Raw genomic sequence first — 17,092 nt, 5'->3', positions numbered from 1 at the left:
ATGAGAGACCTCAGGGCTGCATGTTTTGAGCGCAGTACTGATCCTGAAAAGAGTTTCAAACCCCACTTACAAGTAAAACTAGCTAAAATGTGCCTGGCTGCTATTCACTGAAAAGCTCATTCTGCTTACATTTTTGGCATACGTTTGCTCCTACACGGTCAGCTGAGCAGCGAATTTCTATTTAACCACCTGCTATCATGAGAGACCTCAAGGCTGCATGTTTTGAGCCCAGTACTGAGCCCGAAAAGCGTTTCCAACCCCACTTACAAGTAAAACTAGCTAAAATGTGCCTGGCTGCTCTTCACTGAAAATCTCATTCTGCGTACATTTTTTGCATACGTTTGCTCCTACAGGGTCAGCTGATCAGCGAATTTCTATTTAACCACCTGCTATCATGAGAGACCTCAGGGCTGCATGTTTTGAGCCCAGTACTGATCCTGAAAAGAGTTTCAAACCCCACTTACAAGTAAAACTAGCTAAAATGTGCCTGGCTCCTATTCACTGAAAAGCTAATTCTGCTTACATTTTTGGCATACGTTTGCTCCTACAGGGTCAGCTGAGCAGCGAATTTCTATTTAACCACCTGCTACCATGAGAGACCTCAAGGCTGCATGTTTTGAGCCCAGTACTGAGCCTGAAAAGCGTTTCCAACTCCACTTACAAGTAAAACTAGCTAAAATATGCCTGGCTGCTCTTCACTAAAAAGCTCATTCTGCGTACATTTTTGGCACACGTTTGCTCCTGCCGGGTCAGCTGAGCAGCGAATTTCTATTTAACCACCTGCTATCATGAGAGACCTCAGGGCTGCATGTTTTGAGCCCAGTACTGATCCTGAAAAGCGTTTCCAACCCCACTTACAAGTAAAACTAGCTAAAATGTGCCTGGCTGCTATTCACTGAAAAGATCATTCTGTGTACATTTTTGGCATACGTTTGCTCCTGCTGGGTCAGCCAAGTGGAGAGACCTCAGAGCTGCATCTTTTGAGCCCAGTACTGAGCCTGAAAAGCATTTCCAACCCCACTTAAAAGTAAAACTAGCTATAATGTGCCGGGCTGCTATTCACTGAAAAGCTCATTCTGCTTACATTTTTGGCATACGTTTGCTCCTGCCGGGTCAGCTAAGCAGCGAATTTCTATTTAACCACCTGCTATCATGAGAGACTTCAGGGCTGCATGTTTTGAGCCCAGTACTGATCCTGAAAATAGTTTCAAACCCCACTTACAAGTAAAACTAGCTAAAATGTGCCTGGCTGCTATTCACTGAAAAGCTCATTCTGCTTACATTTTTGGCATACGTTTGCTCCTACAGGATCAGCTGAGCAGCGAATTTCTATTTAACCACCTGCTATCATGAGAGACCTCAGGGCTGCATGTTTTGAGCCCAGTACTGAGCCTGAAAAGCGTTTCCAACCCCACTTACAAGTAAAACTAGCTAAAATGTGCCTGGCTGCTTTTCAGTGAAAAGCTCATTCTGCGTACATTTTTGGCATACATTTGCTCCTGCCGGGTCAGCTGAGCAGCGAATTTCTATTTAACCACCTGCTATCATGAGAGACCTCAGGGCTGCATGTTTTGAGCCCAGTACTGATCCTGAAAAGCGTTTCCAACCCCACTTACAAGTAAAACTAGCTAAAATGTGCCTGGCTGCTCTTCACTGAAAAGCTCATTCTGCGCACATTTTTGGCATACGTTTGCTCCTGCTGGGTCAGCTGAGCAGCGAATTTCTATTTAACCACCTGCTATCATGAGAAACCTCAAGGCTGCATGTTTTGAGCCCAGTACTGATCCTGAAAAGCGTTTCCAACCCCACTTAACAGGAAAACTAGCTAAAATGTGCCTGGCTGCTATTCACTGAAAAGCTCATTCTGTGTACATTTTTGGCATATGTTTGCTCCTGCTGGGTCAGCCAAGTGGCAAATTTCTACTTAACCACCTGCTATCATGAGAGACCTCAGGGCTGCATGTTTTGAGCGCAGTACTGAGCCTGAAAAGCGTTTCCAACTCCACTTACAAGTAAAACTAGCTAAAATTTGCCTGGCTGCTCTTCACTGAAAAGCTCATTCTGCGTACATTTTTGGCATACGTTTGCTCCTACAGGGTCAGCTGATCAGCGAATTTCTATTTAACCACCTGCTATCATGAGAGACCTCAAGGCTGCATGTTTTGAGCCCAGTACTGAGCCCGAAAAGCGTTTCCAACCCCACTTACAAGTAAAACTAGCTAAAATGTGCCTGGCTGCTTTTCACTGCAAAGCTCATTCTGCTTACATTTTTGGCATACGGTTGCTCCTACAGGGTCAGCTGAGCAGCGAATTTCTATTTAACAACCTGCTATAATGAGAGACCTCAGGGCTGCATGTTTTGAGCCCAGTACTGATCCTGAAAAGCGTTTCCAACCCCACTTACAAGTAAAACTAGCTAAAATGTGCCTGGCTGCTATTCACTGAAAAGCTCATTCTGTGTACATTTTGGCCTATGTTTGCTCCTGCTGGGTCAGCCAAGTGGCAAATTTCTACTTAACCACCTGCTATCATGAGAGACCTCAGGGCTGCATGTTTTGAGCGCAGTACTGATCCTGAAAAGAGTTTCAAACCCCACTTACAAGTAAAACTAGCTAAAATGTGCCTGGCTGCTATTCACTGAAAAGCTCATTCTGCTTACATTTTTGGCATACGTTTGCTCCTACAGGGTCAGCTGAGCAGCGAATTTCTATTTAACCACCTGCTATCATGAGAGACCTCAAGGCTGCATGTTTTGAGCCCAGTACTGAGCCCGAAAAGCGTTTCCAACCCCACTTACAAGTAAAACTAGCTAAAATGTGCCTGGCTGCTTTTCACTGAAAAGCTCATTCTGCTTACATTTTTGGCATACGGTTGCTCCTACAGGGTCAGCTGTGCAGCGAATTTCTATTTAACCACCTGCTATCATGAGAGACCTCAGGGCTGCATGTTTTGAGCCCAGTACTGATCCTGAAAAGCGTTTCCAACCCCACTTACAAGTAAAACTAGCTAAAATGTGCCTGGCTGCTATTCACTGAAAAGCTCATTCTGCTTACATTTTTGGCATACGGTTGCTCCTACAGGGTCAGCTGAGCAGCGAATTTCTATTTAACCACCTGCTATCATGAGAGACCTCAGGGCTGCATGTTTTGAGCCCAGTACTGATCCTGAAAAGCGTTTCCAACCCCACTTAACAGGAAAACTAGCTAAAATGTGCCTGGCTGCTATTCACTGAAAAGCTCATTCTGTGTACATTTTTGGCATATGTTTGCTCCTGCTGAGTCAGCCAAGTGGCAAATTTCTACTTAACCACCTGCTATCATGAGAGACCTCAGGGCTGTATGTTTTGAGCGCAGTACTGATCCTGAAAAGAGTTTCCAACCCCACTTACAAGTAAAACTAGCTAAAATGTGCCTGGCTGCTATTCACTGAAAAGCTCATTCTGCTTACATTTTTTGGCATACGTTTGCTCCTACAGGGTCAGCTGAGCAGCGAATTTCTATTTAACCACCTGCTATCATGAGAGGCCTCAGGGCTACATGTTTTGAGCCCAGTACTGATCCTGAAAAGCGTTTCCAACTCCACTTACAAGTAAAACTAGCTAAAATTTGCCTGGCTGCTCTTCACTGAAAAGCTCATTCTGCGTACATTTTTGGCATACGTTTGCTCCTACAGGGTCAGCTGATCAGCGAATTTCTATTTAAGCACCTGCTATCATGAGAGACCTCAAGGCTGCATGTTTTGAGCCCAGTACTGAGCCCGAAAAGCATTTCCAACCCCACTTACAAGTAAAACTAGCTAAAATGTGCCTGGCTGCTTTTCCCTGAAAAGCTCATTCTGCTTACATTTTTGGCATACGGTTGCTCCTACAGGATCAGCTGAGCAGCGAATTTCTATTTAACCACCTGCTATCATGAGAGACCTCAGGGCTGCATGTTTTGAGCCCAGTACTGATCCTGAAAAGCGTTTCCAGCCCCACTTACAAGTAAAACTAGCTAAAATGTGCCTGGCTGCTATTCACTGGAAAGCTCATTCTGCTTACATTTTTGGCATACGGTTGCTCCTACAGGGTCAGCTGAGCAGCGAATTTCTATTTAACCACCTGCTATCATGAGAGACCTCAGGGCTGCATGTTTTGAGACCAGTACTGATCCTGAAAAGCGTTTCCAACCCCACTTACAAGTAAAACTAGCTAAAATGTGCCTGGCTGCTATTCACTGAAAAGCTCATTCTGCTTACATTTTTGGCATACGGTTGCTCCTACAGGGTCAGCTGATCAGCGAATTTCTATTTAAGCACCTGCTATCATGAGAGACCTCAAGGCTGCATGTTTTGAGCCCAGTACTGAGCCCGAAAAGCGTTTCCAACCCCACTTACAAGTAAAACTAGCTAAAATGTGCCTGGCTGCTTTTCACTGAAAAGCTCATTCTGCTTACATTTTTGGCATACGGTTGCTCCTACAGGGTCAGCTGATCAGCGAATTTCTATTTAACCACCTGCTATCATGAGAGACCTTAGGGCTGCATGTTTTGAGCCCAGTACTGATCCTGAAAAGCGTTTCCAACCCCACTTACAAGTAAAACTAGCTAAAATGTGCCTGGCTGCTATTCACTGAAAAGCTCATTCTGCTTACATTTTTGGCATACGGTTGCTCCTACAGGGTCAGCTGAGCAGCGAATTTCTATTTAACCACCTGCTATCATGAGAGACCTCAGGGCTGCATGTTTTGAGCCCAGTACTGATCCTGAAAAGAGTTTCAAACCCCACTTACAAGTAAAACTAGCTAAAATGTGCCTGGCTGCTATTCACTGAAAAGCTCATTCTGCTTACATTTTTGGCATACGTTTGCTCCTACAGGGTCAGCTGAGCAGCGAATTTCTATTTAACCACCTGCTATCATGAGAGACCTCAAGGCTGCATGTTTTGAGCCCAGTACTGAGCCTGAAAAGCGTTTCCAACTCCACTTACAAGTAAAACTAGCTAAAATTTGCCTGGCTGCTCTTCACTGAAAAGCTCATTCTGCGTACATTTTTGGCATACGTTTGCTCCTACAGGGTCAGCTGATCAGCGAATTTCTATTTAACCACCTGGTATCATGAGAGACCTCAAGGCTGCATGTTTTGAGCCCAGTACTGAGCCCGAAAAGCATTTCCAACCCCACTTACAAGTAAAACTAGCTAAAATGTGCCTGGCTGCTTTTCACTGAAAAGCTCATTCTGCTTACATTTTTGGCATACGGTTGCTCCTACAGGGTCAGCTGAGCAGCGAATTTCTATTTAACAACCTGCTATCATGAGAGACCTCAGGGCTGCATGTTTTGAGCCCAGTACTGATCCTGAAAAGCGTTTCCAACCCCACTTACAAGTAAAACTAGCTAAAATGTGCCTGGCTGCTATTCACTGAAAAGCTCATTCTGCCTACATTTTTGGCATACAGTTGCTCCTACAGGGTCAGCTGAGCAGCGAATTTCTATTTAACCACCTGCTATCATGAGAGACCTCAGGGCTGCATGTTTTGAGCCCAGTACTGATCCTGAAAAGCGTTTCCAACCCCACTTACAAGTAAAACTAGCTAAAATGTGCCTGGCTGCTATTCACTGGAAAGCTCATTCTGCTTACATTTTTGGCATACGGTTGCTCCTACAGGGTCAGCTGAGCAGCGAATTTCTATTTAACCACCTGCTATCATGAGAGACCTCAGGGCTGCATGTTTTGAGACCAGTACTGATCCTGAAAAGCGTTTCCAACCCCACTTACAAGTAAAACTAGCTAAAATGTGCCTGGCTGCTTTTCACTGCAAAGCTCATTCTGCTTACATTTTTGGCATACGGTTGCTCCTACAGGGTCAGCTGAGCAGCGAATTTCTATTTAACAACCTGCTATCATGAGAGACCTCAGGGCTGCATGTTTTGAGCCCAGTACTGATCCTGAAAAGCGTTTCCAACCCCACTTACAAGTAAAACTAGCTAAAATGTGCCTGGCTGCTATTCACTGAAAAGCTCATTCTGTGTACATTTTGGCCTATGTTTGCTCCTGCTGGGTCAGCCAAGTGGCAAATTTCTACTTAACCACCTGCTATCATGAGAGACCTCAGGGCTGCATGTTTTGAGCGCAGTACTGATCCTGAAAAGAGTTTCAAACCCCACTTACAAGTAAAACTAGCTAAAATGTGCCTGGCTGCTATTCACTGAAAAGCTCATTCTGCTTACATTTTTGGCATACGTTTGCTCCTACAGGGTCAGCTGAGCAGCGAATTTCTATTTAACCACCTGCTATCATGAGAGACCTCAAGGCTGCATGTTTTGAGCCCAGTACTGAGCCCGAAAAGCGTTTCCAACCCCACTTACAAGTAAAACTAGCTAAAATGTGCCTGGCTGCTTTTCACTGAAAAGCTCATTCTGCTTACATTTTTGGCATACGGTTGCTCCTACAGGGTCAGCTGTGCAGCGAATTTCTATTTAACCACCTGCTATCATGAGAGACCTCAGGGCTGCATGTTTTGAGCCCAGTACTGATCCTGAAAAGCGTTTCCAACCCCACTTACAAGTAAAACTAGCTAAAATGTGCCTGGCTGCTATTCACTGAAAAGCTCATTCTGCTTACATTTTTGGCATACGGTTGCTCCTACAGGGTCAGCTGAGCAGCGAATTTCTATTTAACCACCTGCTATCATGAGAGACCTCAGGGCTGCATGTTTTGAGCCCAGTACTGATCCTGAAAAGCGTTTCCAACCCCACTTAACAGGAAAACTAGCTAAAATGTGCCTGGCTGCTATTCACTGAAAAGCTCATTCTGTGTACATTTTTGGCATATGTTTGCTCCTGCTGGGTCAGCCAAGTGGCAAATTTCTACTTAACCACCTGCTATCATGAGAGACCTCAGGGCTGTATGTTTTGAGCGCAGTACTGATCCTGAAAAGAGTTTCCAACCCCACTTACAAGTAAAACTAGCTAAAATGTGCCTGGCTGCTATTCACTGAAAAGCTCATTCTGCTTACATTTTTTGGCATACGTTTGCTCCTACAGGGTCAGCTGAGCAGCGAATTTCTATTTAACCACCTGCTATCATGAGAGGCCTCAGGGCTACATGTTTTGAGCCCAGTACTGATCCTGAAAAGCGTTTCCAACTCCACTTACAAGTAAAACTAGCTAAAATTTGCCTGGCTGCTCTTCACTGAAAAGCTCATTCTGCGTACATTTTTGGCATACGTTTGCTCCTACAGGGTCAGCTGATCAGCGAATTTCTATTTAAGCACCTGCTATCATGAGAGACCTCAAGGCTGCATGTTTTGAGCCCAGTACTGAGCCCGAAAAGCGTTTCCAACCCCACTTACAAGTAAAACTAGCTAAAATGTGCCTGGCTGCTTTTCCCTGAAAAGCTCATTCTGCTTACATTTTTGGCATACGGTTGCTCCTACAGGATCAGCTGAGCAGCGAATTTCTATTTAACCACCTGCTATCATGAGAGACCTCAGGGCTGCATGTTTTGAGCCCAGTACTGATCCTGAAAAGCGTTTCCAACCCCACTTACAAGTAAAACTAGCTAAAATGTGCCTGGCTGCTATTCACTGGAAAGCTCATTCTGCTTACATTTTTGGCATACGGTTGCTCCTACAGGGTCAGCTGAGCAGCGAATTTCTATTTAACCACCTGCTATCATGAGAGACCTCAGGGCTGCATGTTTTGAGACCAGTACTGATCCTGAAAAGCGTTTCCAACCCCACTTACAAGTAAAACTAGCTAAAATGTGCCTGGCTGCTATTCACTGAAAAGCTCATTCTGCTTACATTTTTGGCATACGGTTGCTCCTACAGGGTCAGCTGATCAGCGAATTTCTATTTAAGCACCTGCTATCATGAGAGACCTCAAGGCTGCATGTTTTGAGCCCAGTACTGAGCCCGAAAAGCGTTTCCAACCCCACTTACAAGTAAAACTAGCTAAAATGTGCCTGGCTGCTTTTCACTGAAAAGCTCATTCTGCTTACATTTTTGGCATACGGTTGCTCCTACAGGGTCAGCTGATCAGCGAATTTCTATTTAACCACCTGCTATCATGAGAGACCTCAGGGCTGCATGTTTTGAGCCCAGTACTGATCCTGAAAAGCGTTTCCAACCCCACTTACAAGTAAAACTAGCTAAAATGTGCCTGGCTGCTATTCACTGAAAAGCTCATTCTGCTTACATTTTTGGCATACGGTTGCTCCTACAGGGTCAGCTGAGCAGCGAATTTCTATTTAACCACCTGCTATCATGAGAGACCTCAGGGCTGCATGTTTTGAGCCCAGTACTGATCCTGAAAAGAGTTTCAAACCCCACTTACAAGTAAAACTAGCTAAAATGTGCCTGGCTGCTATTCACTGAAAAGCTCATTCTGCTTACATTTTTGGCATACGTTTGCTCCTACAGGGTCAGCTGAGCAGCGAATTTCTATTTAACCACCTGCTATCATGAGAGACCTCAAGGCTGCATGTTTTGAGCCCAGTACTGAGCCTGAAAAGCGTTTCCAACTCCACTTACAAGTAAAACTAGCTAAAATTTGCCTGGCTGCTCTTCACTGAAAAGCTCATTCTGCGTACATTTTTGGCATACGTTTGCTCCTACAGGGTCAGCTGATCAGCGAATTTCTATTTAACCACCTGGTATCATGAGAGACCTCAAGGCTGCATGTTTTGAGCCCAGTACTGAGCCCGAAAAGCATTTCCAACCCCACTTACAAGTAAAACTAGCTAAAATGTGCCTGGCTGCTTTTCACTGAAAAGCTCATTCTGCTTACATTTTTGGCATACGGTTGCTCCTACAGGGTCAGCTGAGCAGCGAATTTCTATTTAACAACCTGCTATCATGAGAGACCTCAGGGCTGCATGTTTTGAGCCCAGTACTGATCCTGAAAAGCGTTTCCAACCCCACTTACAAGTAAAACTAGCTAAAATGTGCCTGGCTGCTATTCACTGAAAAGCTCATTCTGCCTACATTTTTGGCATACAGTTGCTCCTACAGGGTCAGCTGAGCAGCGAATTTCTATTTAACCACCTGCTATCATGAGAGACCTCAGGGCTGCATGTTTTGAGCCGAGTACTGATCCTGAAAAGCGTTTCCAACCCCACTTACAAGTAAAACTAGCTAAAACGTGCCTGGCTGTAATTCACTGAAAAGCTCATTCTGTGTACATTTTTGGCATATGTTTGCTCCTGCTGGGTCAGCCAAGTGGCGAATTTCTATTTAACCACCTGCTATCATGAGAGACCTCAAGGCTGCATGTTTTGAGCCCAGTACTGAGCCCGAAAAGCGTTTCCAACCCCACTTACAAGTAAAACTAGCTAAAATGTGCCTGGCTGCTTTTCACTGAAAAGCTCATTCTGCTTACATTTTTGGCATACGGTTGCTCCTACAGGGTCAGCTGAGCAGCGAATTTCTATTTAACCACCTGCTATCATGAGAGACCTCAGGGCTGCATGTTTTGAGCCCAGTACTGATCCTGAAAAGCGTTTCCAACCCCACTTACAAGTAAAACTAGCTAAAATGTGCCTGGCTGCTATTCACTGAAAAGCTCATTCTGCTTACATTTTTGGCATACGGTTGCTCCTACAGGGTCAGCTGAGCAGCGAATTTCTATTTAACCACCTGCTATCATGAGAGACCTCAGGGCTGCATGTTTTGAGCCCAGTACTGATCCTGAAAAGCGTTTCCAACTCCACTTACAAGTAAAACTAGCTAAAATGTGCCTGGCTGCTCTTCACTGAAAAGCTCATTCTGCGCACATTTTTGGCATACGTTTGCTCCTGCTGGGTCAGCTGAGCAGCGAATTTCTATTTAACCACCTGCTATCATGAGAGACCTCAGGGCTGCATGTTTTGAGCCCAGTACTGATCCTGAAAAGCGTTTCCAACCCCACTTAACAGGAAAACTAGCTAAAATGTGCCTGGCTGCTATTCACTGAAAAGCTCATTCTGTGTACATTTTTGGCATATGTTTGCTCCTGCTGGGTCAGCCAAGTGGCAAATTTCTACTTAACCACCTGCTATCATGAGAGACCTCAGGGCTGCATGTTTTGAGCGCAGTACTGATCCTGAAAAGAGTTTCAAACCCCACTTACAAGTAAAACTAGCTAAAATGTGCCTGGCTGCTATTCACTGAAAAGCTCATTCTGCTTCAATTTTTTGGCATACGTTTGCTCCTACAGGGTCAGCTGAGCAGCGAATTTCTATTTAACCACCTGCTATCATGAGAGACCTTAAGGCTGCATGTTTTGAGCCCAGTACTGAGCCTGAAAAGCGTTTCCAACTCCACTTACAAGTAAAACTAGCTAAAATTTGCCTGGCTGCTCTTCACTGAAAAGATCATTCTGCGTACATTTTTGGCATACATTTGCTCCTGCCGGGTCAGCTGAGCAGCGAATTTCTATTTAACCACCTGCTATCATGAGAGACCTCAGGGCTGCATGTTTTGAGCCCAGTACTGATCCTGAAAGCGTTTCCAACTCCACTTACAAGTAAAACTAGCTAAAATGCGCGTGGTTGCTCTTCACTAAAAAGCTCATTCTGCGTACATTTTTGGAATACGTTTGCTCCTGCCAGGTCAGCTGAGCAGCAAATTTCTATTTAAGCACCTGCTATCATGAGAGACCTCAAGGCTGCATGTTTTGAGCCCAGTACTGAGCCCGAAAAGCGTTTCCAACCCCACTTACAAGTAAAACTAGCTAAAATGTGCCTGGCTGCTATTCACTGAAAAGCTCATTCTGCTTACATTTTTGGCATACGGTTGCTCCTGCCAGGTCAGCTGAGCAGCAAATTTCTATTTAAGCACCTGCTATCATGAGAGACCTCAGGGCTGCATGTTTTGAGCCCAGTACTGATCCTGAAAGCGTTTCCAACTCCACTTACAAGTAAAACTAGCTAAAATGCGCGTGGTTGCTCTTCACTAAAAAGCTCATTCTGCGTACATTTTTGGAATACGTTTGCTCCTGCCAGGTCAGCTGAGCAGCAAATTTCTATTTAAGCACCTGCTATCATGAGAGACCTCAGGGCTGCATGTTTTGAGCCCAGTACTGATCCTGAAAAGCATTTCCAACTCCACTTACAAGTAAAACTAGCTAAAATGTGCCTGGCTGCTCTTCACTGAAAAGCTCATTCTGCGCACATTTTTGGCATACGTTTGCTCCTGCTGGGTCAGCTGAGCAGCGAATTTCTATTTAACCACCTGCTATCATGAGAGACCTCAGGGCTGCATGTTTTGAGCCCAGTACTGATCCTGAAAAGCGTTTCCAACCCCACTTAACAGGAAAACTAGCTAAAATGTGCCTGGCTGCTATTCACTGAAAAGCTCATTCTGTGTACATTTTTGGCATATGTTTGCTCCTGCTGGGTCAGCCAAGTGGCAAATTTCTACTTAACCACCTGCTATCATGAGAGACCTCAGGGCTGCATGTTTTGAGCGCAGTACTGATCCTGAAAAGAGTTTCCAACCCCACTTACAAGTAAAACTAGCTAAAATGTGCCTGGCTGCTTTTCCCTGAAAAGCTCATTCTGCTTACATTTTTGGCATACGGTTGCTCCTACAGGATCAGCTGAGCAGCGAATTTCTATTTAACCACCTGCTATCATGAGAGACCTCAGGGCTGCATGTTTTGAGCCCAGTACTGATCCTGAAAAGCGTTTCCAACCCCACTTACAAGTAAAACTAGCTAAAATGTGCCTGGCTGCTATTCACTGGAAAGCTCATTCTGCTTACATTTTTGGCATACGGTTGCTCCTACAGGGTCAGCTGAGCAGCGAATTTCTATTTAACCACCTGCTATCATGAGAGACCTCAGGGCTGCATGTTTTGAGACCAGTACTGATCCTGAAAAGCGTTTCCAACCCCACTTACAAGTAAAACTAGCTAAAATGTGCCTGGCTGCTATTCACTGAAAAGCTCATTCTGCTTACATTTTTGGCATACGGTTGCTCCTACAGGGTCAGCTGATCAGCGAATTTCTATTTAAGCACCTGCTATCATGAGAGACCTCAAGGCTGCATGTTTTGAGCCCAGTACTGAGCCCGAAAAGCGTTTCCAACCCCACTTACAAGTAAAACTAGCTAAAATGTGCCCGGCTGCTTTTCACTGAAAAGCTCATTCTGCTTACATTTTTGGCATACGGTTGCTCCTACAGGGTCAGCTGAGCAGCGAATTTCTATTTAACCACCTGCTATCATGAGAGACCTCAGGGCTGCATGTTTTGAGCCCAGTACTGATCCTGAAAAGCGTTTCCAACCCCACTTACAAGTAAAACTAGCTAAAATGTGCCTGGCTGCTATTCACTGAAAAGCTCATTCGGCTTACATTTTTAGCATACGGTTGCTCCTACAGGGTCAGCTGAGCAGCGAATTTCTATTTAACCACCTGCTATCATGAGAGACCTCAGGGCTGCATGTTTTGAGCCCAGTACTGATCCTGAAAAGAGTTTCAAACCCCACTTACAAGTAAAACTAGCTAAAATGTGCCTGGCTGCTATTCACTGAAAAGCTCATTCTGCTTACATTTTTGGCATACGTTTGCTCCTACAGGGTCAGCTGAGCAGCGAATTTCTATTTAACCACCTGCTATCATGAGAGACCTCAAGGCTGCATGTTTTGAGCCCAGTACTGAGCCTGAAAAGCGTTTCCAACTCCACTTACAAGTAAAACTAGCTAAAATTTGCCTGGTTGCTCTTCACTGAAAAGCTCATTCTGCGTACATTTTTGGCATACGTTTGCTCCTACAGGGTCAGCTGATCAGCGAATTTCTATTTAACCACCTGGTATCATGAGAGACCTCAAGGCTGCATGTTTTGAGCCCAGTACTGAGCCCGAAAAGCATTTCCAACCCCACTTACAAGTAAAACTAGCTAAAATGTGCCTGGCTGCTTTTCACTGAAAAGCTCATTCTGCTTACATTTTTGGCATACGGTTGCTCCTACAGGGTCAGCTGAGCAGCGAATTTCTATTTAACAACCTGCTATCATGAGAGACCTCAGGGCTGCATGTTTTGAGCCCAGTACTGATCCTGAAAAGCGTTTCCAACCCCACTTACAAGTAAAACTAGCTAAAATGTGCCTGGCTGCTATTCACTGAAAAGCTCATTCTGCCTACATTTTTGGCATACGGTTGCTCCTACAGGGTCAGCTGAGCAGCGAATTTCTATTTAACCACCTGCTATCATGAGAGACCTCAGGGCTGCATGTTTTGAGCCGAGTACTGATCCTGAAAAGCGTTTCCAACCCCACTTACAAGTAAAACTAGCTAAAATGTGCCTGGCTGCTATTCACTGACATGCTCATTCTGTGTACATTTTTGGCATATGTTTGCTCCTGCTGGGTCAGCCAAGTGGCAAATTTCTACTTAACCACCTGCTATCATGAGAGACCTCAGGGCTGCATGTTTTGAGCGCAGTACTGATCCTGAAAAGAGTTTCAAACCCCACTTACAAGTAAAACTAGCTAAAATGTGCCTGGCTGCTATTCACTGAAAAGCTCATTCTGCTTACATTTTTGGCATACGTTTGCTCCTACACGGTCAGCTGAGCAGCGAATTTCTATTTAACCACCTGCTATCATGAGAGACCTCAAGGCTGCATGTTTTGAGCCCAGTACTGAGCCCGAAAAGCGTTTCCAACCCCACTTACAAGTAAAACTAGCTAAAATGTGCCTGGCTGCTTTTCACTGAAAAGCTCATTCTGCTTACATTTTTGGCATACGGTTGCTCCTACAGGGTCAGCTGAGCAGCGAATTTCTATTTAACCACCTGCTATCATGAGAGACCTCAGGGCTGCATGTTTTGAGCCCAGTACTGATCCTGAAAAGCGTTTCCAACCCCACTTACAAGTAAAACTAGCTAAAATGTGCCTGGCTGCTATTCACTGAAAAGCTCATTCTGCTTACATTTTTGGCATACGGTTGCTCCTACAGGGTCAGCTGAGCAGCGAATTTCTATTTAACCACCTGCTATCATGAGAGACCTCAGGGCTGCATGTTTTGAGCCCAGTACTGATCCTGAAAAGCGTTTCCAACTCCACTTACAAGTAAAACTAGCTAAAATGTGCCTGGCTGCTCTTCACTGAAAAGCTCATTCTGCGCACATTTTTGGCATACGTTTGCTCCTGCTGGGTCAGCTGAGCAGCGAATTTCTATTTAACCACCTGCTATCATGAGAGACCTCAGGGCTGCATGTTTTGAGCCCAGTACTGATCCTGAAAAGCGTTTCCAACCCCACTTAACAGGAAAACTAGCTAAAATGTGCCTGGCTGCTATTCACTGAAAAGCTCATTCTGTGTACATTTTTGGCATATGTTTGCTCCTGCTGGGTCAGCCAAGTGGCAAATTTCTACTTAACCACCTGCTATCATGAGAGACCTCAGGGCTGCATGTTTTGAGCGCAGTACTGATCCTGAAAAGAGTTTCAAACCCCACTTACAAGTAAAACTAGCTAAAATGTGCCTGGCTGCTATTCACTGAAAAGCTCATTCTGCTTCAATTTTTTGGCATACGTTTGCTCCTACAGGGTCAGCTGAGCAGCGAATTTCTATTTAACCACCTGCTATCATGAGAGACCTTATGGCTGCATGTTTTGAGCCCAGTACTGAGCCTGAAAAGCGTTTCCAACTCCACTTACAAGTAAAACTAGCTAAAATTTGCCTGGCTGCTCTTCACTGAAAAGCTCATTCTGCGTACATTTTTGGCATACATTTGCTCCTGCCGGGTCAGCTGAGCAGCGAATTTCTATTTAACCACCTGCTATCATGAGAGACCTCAGGGCTGCATGTTTTGAGCCCAGTACTGATCCTGAAAGCGTTTCCAACTCCACTTACAAGTAAAACTAGCTAAAATGCGCGTGGTTGCTCTTCACTAAAAAGCTCATTCTGCGTACATTTTTGGAATACGTTTGCTCCTGCCAGGTCAGCTGAGCAGCAAATTTCTATTTAACCACCTGCTATCATGAGAGACCTCAGGGCTGCATGTTTTGAGCCCAGTACTGATCCTGAAAAGCGTTTCCAACCCCACTTACAAGTAAAACTAGCTCAAATGTGCCTGGCTGCTATTCACTGAAAAGCTCATTCTGTGTACATTTTTGGCATACGTTTGCTCCTGCTGGGTCAGCCAAGTGGCAAATTTCTACTTAACCACCTGCTATCATGAGAGACCTCAGGGCTGCATGTTTTGAGCGCAGTACTGAGCCTGAAAAGCGTTTCCAAACCCACTTACAAGTAAAACTTGCTAGAATGTGCCTGGCTGCTCTTCACTGAAAAGCTCATTCTGCGTACATTTTTGGCATACATTTGCTCCTGCCGGGTCAGCTGAGCAGCGAAGTTCTACTTAACTACCTCATATCAGGAGAGACCTCAGAGCTGCATCTTTTGAGCCCAGTACTGAGCCTGAAAAGCATTTCCAACCCCACTTACAAGTAAAACTAGCTAAAATGTGCCTGGCTGCTATTCACTGAAAAGCTCATTCTGTGTACATTTTTGGCATACGTTTGCTCCTGCTGGGTCAGCCAAGTGGCAAATTTATACTTAACCACCCGCTATCAGGAGAGACCTCAGAGCTGCATCTTTTGAGCCCAGTACTGAGCCTGAAAAGCATTTCTAACCCCACTTAAAAGTAAAACTAGCTAAAATGTGCCTGGCTGCTATTCACTGAAAAGCTCATTCTGCTTACATTTTTGGCATACGTTTGCTCCTACAGGATCAGCTGAGCAGCGAAATTCTATTTAACCACCTGCTATCATGAGAGACCTCAGGGCTGCATGTTTTGAGCCCAGTACTGAGCCTGAAAAGCGTTTCCAACCCCACTTACAAGTAAAACTAGCTAAAATGTGCCTGGCTGCTTTTCACTGAAAAGCTCATTCTGCATACATTTTTGGCATACATTTGCTCCTACAGGGTCAGCTGAGCAGCGAATTTCTATTTAACCACCTGCTATCATGAGAGACCTCAAGGCTGCATGTTTTGAGCCCAGTACTGAGCCTGAAAAGCATTTCCAACTCCACTTACAAGTAAAACTAGCTAAAATTTGCCTGGCTGCTCTTCACTGAAAAGCTCATTCTGCGTACATTTTTGGCATACGTTTGCTCCTACAGGGTCAGCTGATCAGCGAATTTCTATTTAAGCACCTGCTATCATGAGAGACCTCAGGGCTGCATGTTTTGAGCCCAGTACTGATCCTGAAAAGCGTTTCCAACCCCACTTACAAGTAAAACTAGATAAAATGTGCCTGGCTGCTATTCACTGAAAAGCTCATTCTGCTTACATTTTTGGCATACGGGTGCTCCTACAGGGTCAGCTGAGCAGCGAATTTCTATTTAAGCACCTGCTATCATGAGAAACCTCAGGGCTGCATGTTTTGGGCCCAGTACTGATCCTGAAAAGCGTTTCCAACCCCACTTACAAGTAAAACTAGCTAAAATGTGCCTGGCTGCTATTCACTGAAAAGCTCATTCTGCTTACATTTTTGGCATACGGTTGCTCCTACAGGGTCAGCTGAGCAGCGAATTTCTATTTAACCACCTGCTATCATGAGAGACCTCAAGGCTGCATGTTTTGAGCCCAGTACTGAGCCCGAAAAGCGTTTCCAACCCCACTTACAAGTAAAACTAGCTAAAATGTGCCTGGCTGCTTTTCACTGAAAAGCTCATTCTGCTTACATTTTTGGCATACGGTTGCTCCTACAGGGTCAGCTGAGCAGCGAATTTCTATTTAACCACCTGCTATCATGAGAGACCTCAGGGCTGCATGTTTTGAGCCCAGTACTGATCCTGAAAAGCGTTTCCAACCCCACTTACAAGTAAAACTAGCTAAAATGTGCCTGGCTGCTATTCACTGAAAAGCTCATTCTGCTTACATTTTTGGCATACGGTTGCTCCTACAGGGTCAGCTGAGCAGCGAATTTCTATTTAACCACCTGCTATCATGAGAGACCTCAGGGCTGCATGTTTTGAGCGCAGTACTGATCCTGAAAAGAGTTTCAAACCCCACTTACAAGTAAAACTAGCTAAAATGTGCCTGGCTGCTATTCACTGAAAAGCTCATTCTGCTTACATTTTTGGCATACGTTTGCTCCTACAGGGTCAGCTGAGCAGCAAATTTCTAT

This window comes from Lissotriton vulgaris, chromosome 7 (assembly GCF_964263255.1).
Source record: "Lissotriton vulgaris chromosome 7, aLisVul1.2, whole genome shotgun sequence".
NCBI lineage: Eukaryota > Metazoa > Chordata > Amphibia > Caudata > Salamandridae > Lissotriton > Lissotriton vulgaris.
This window is presented reverse-complemented; position numbering follows the sequence as displayed.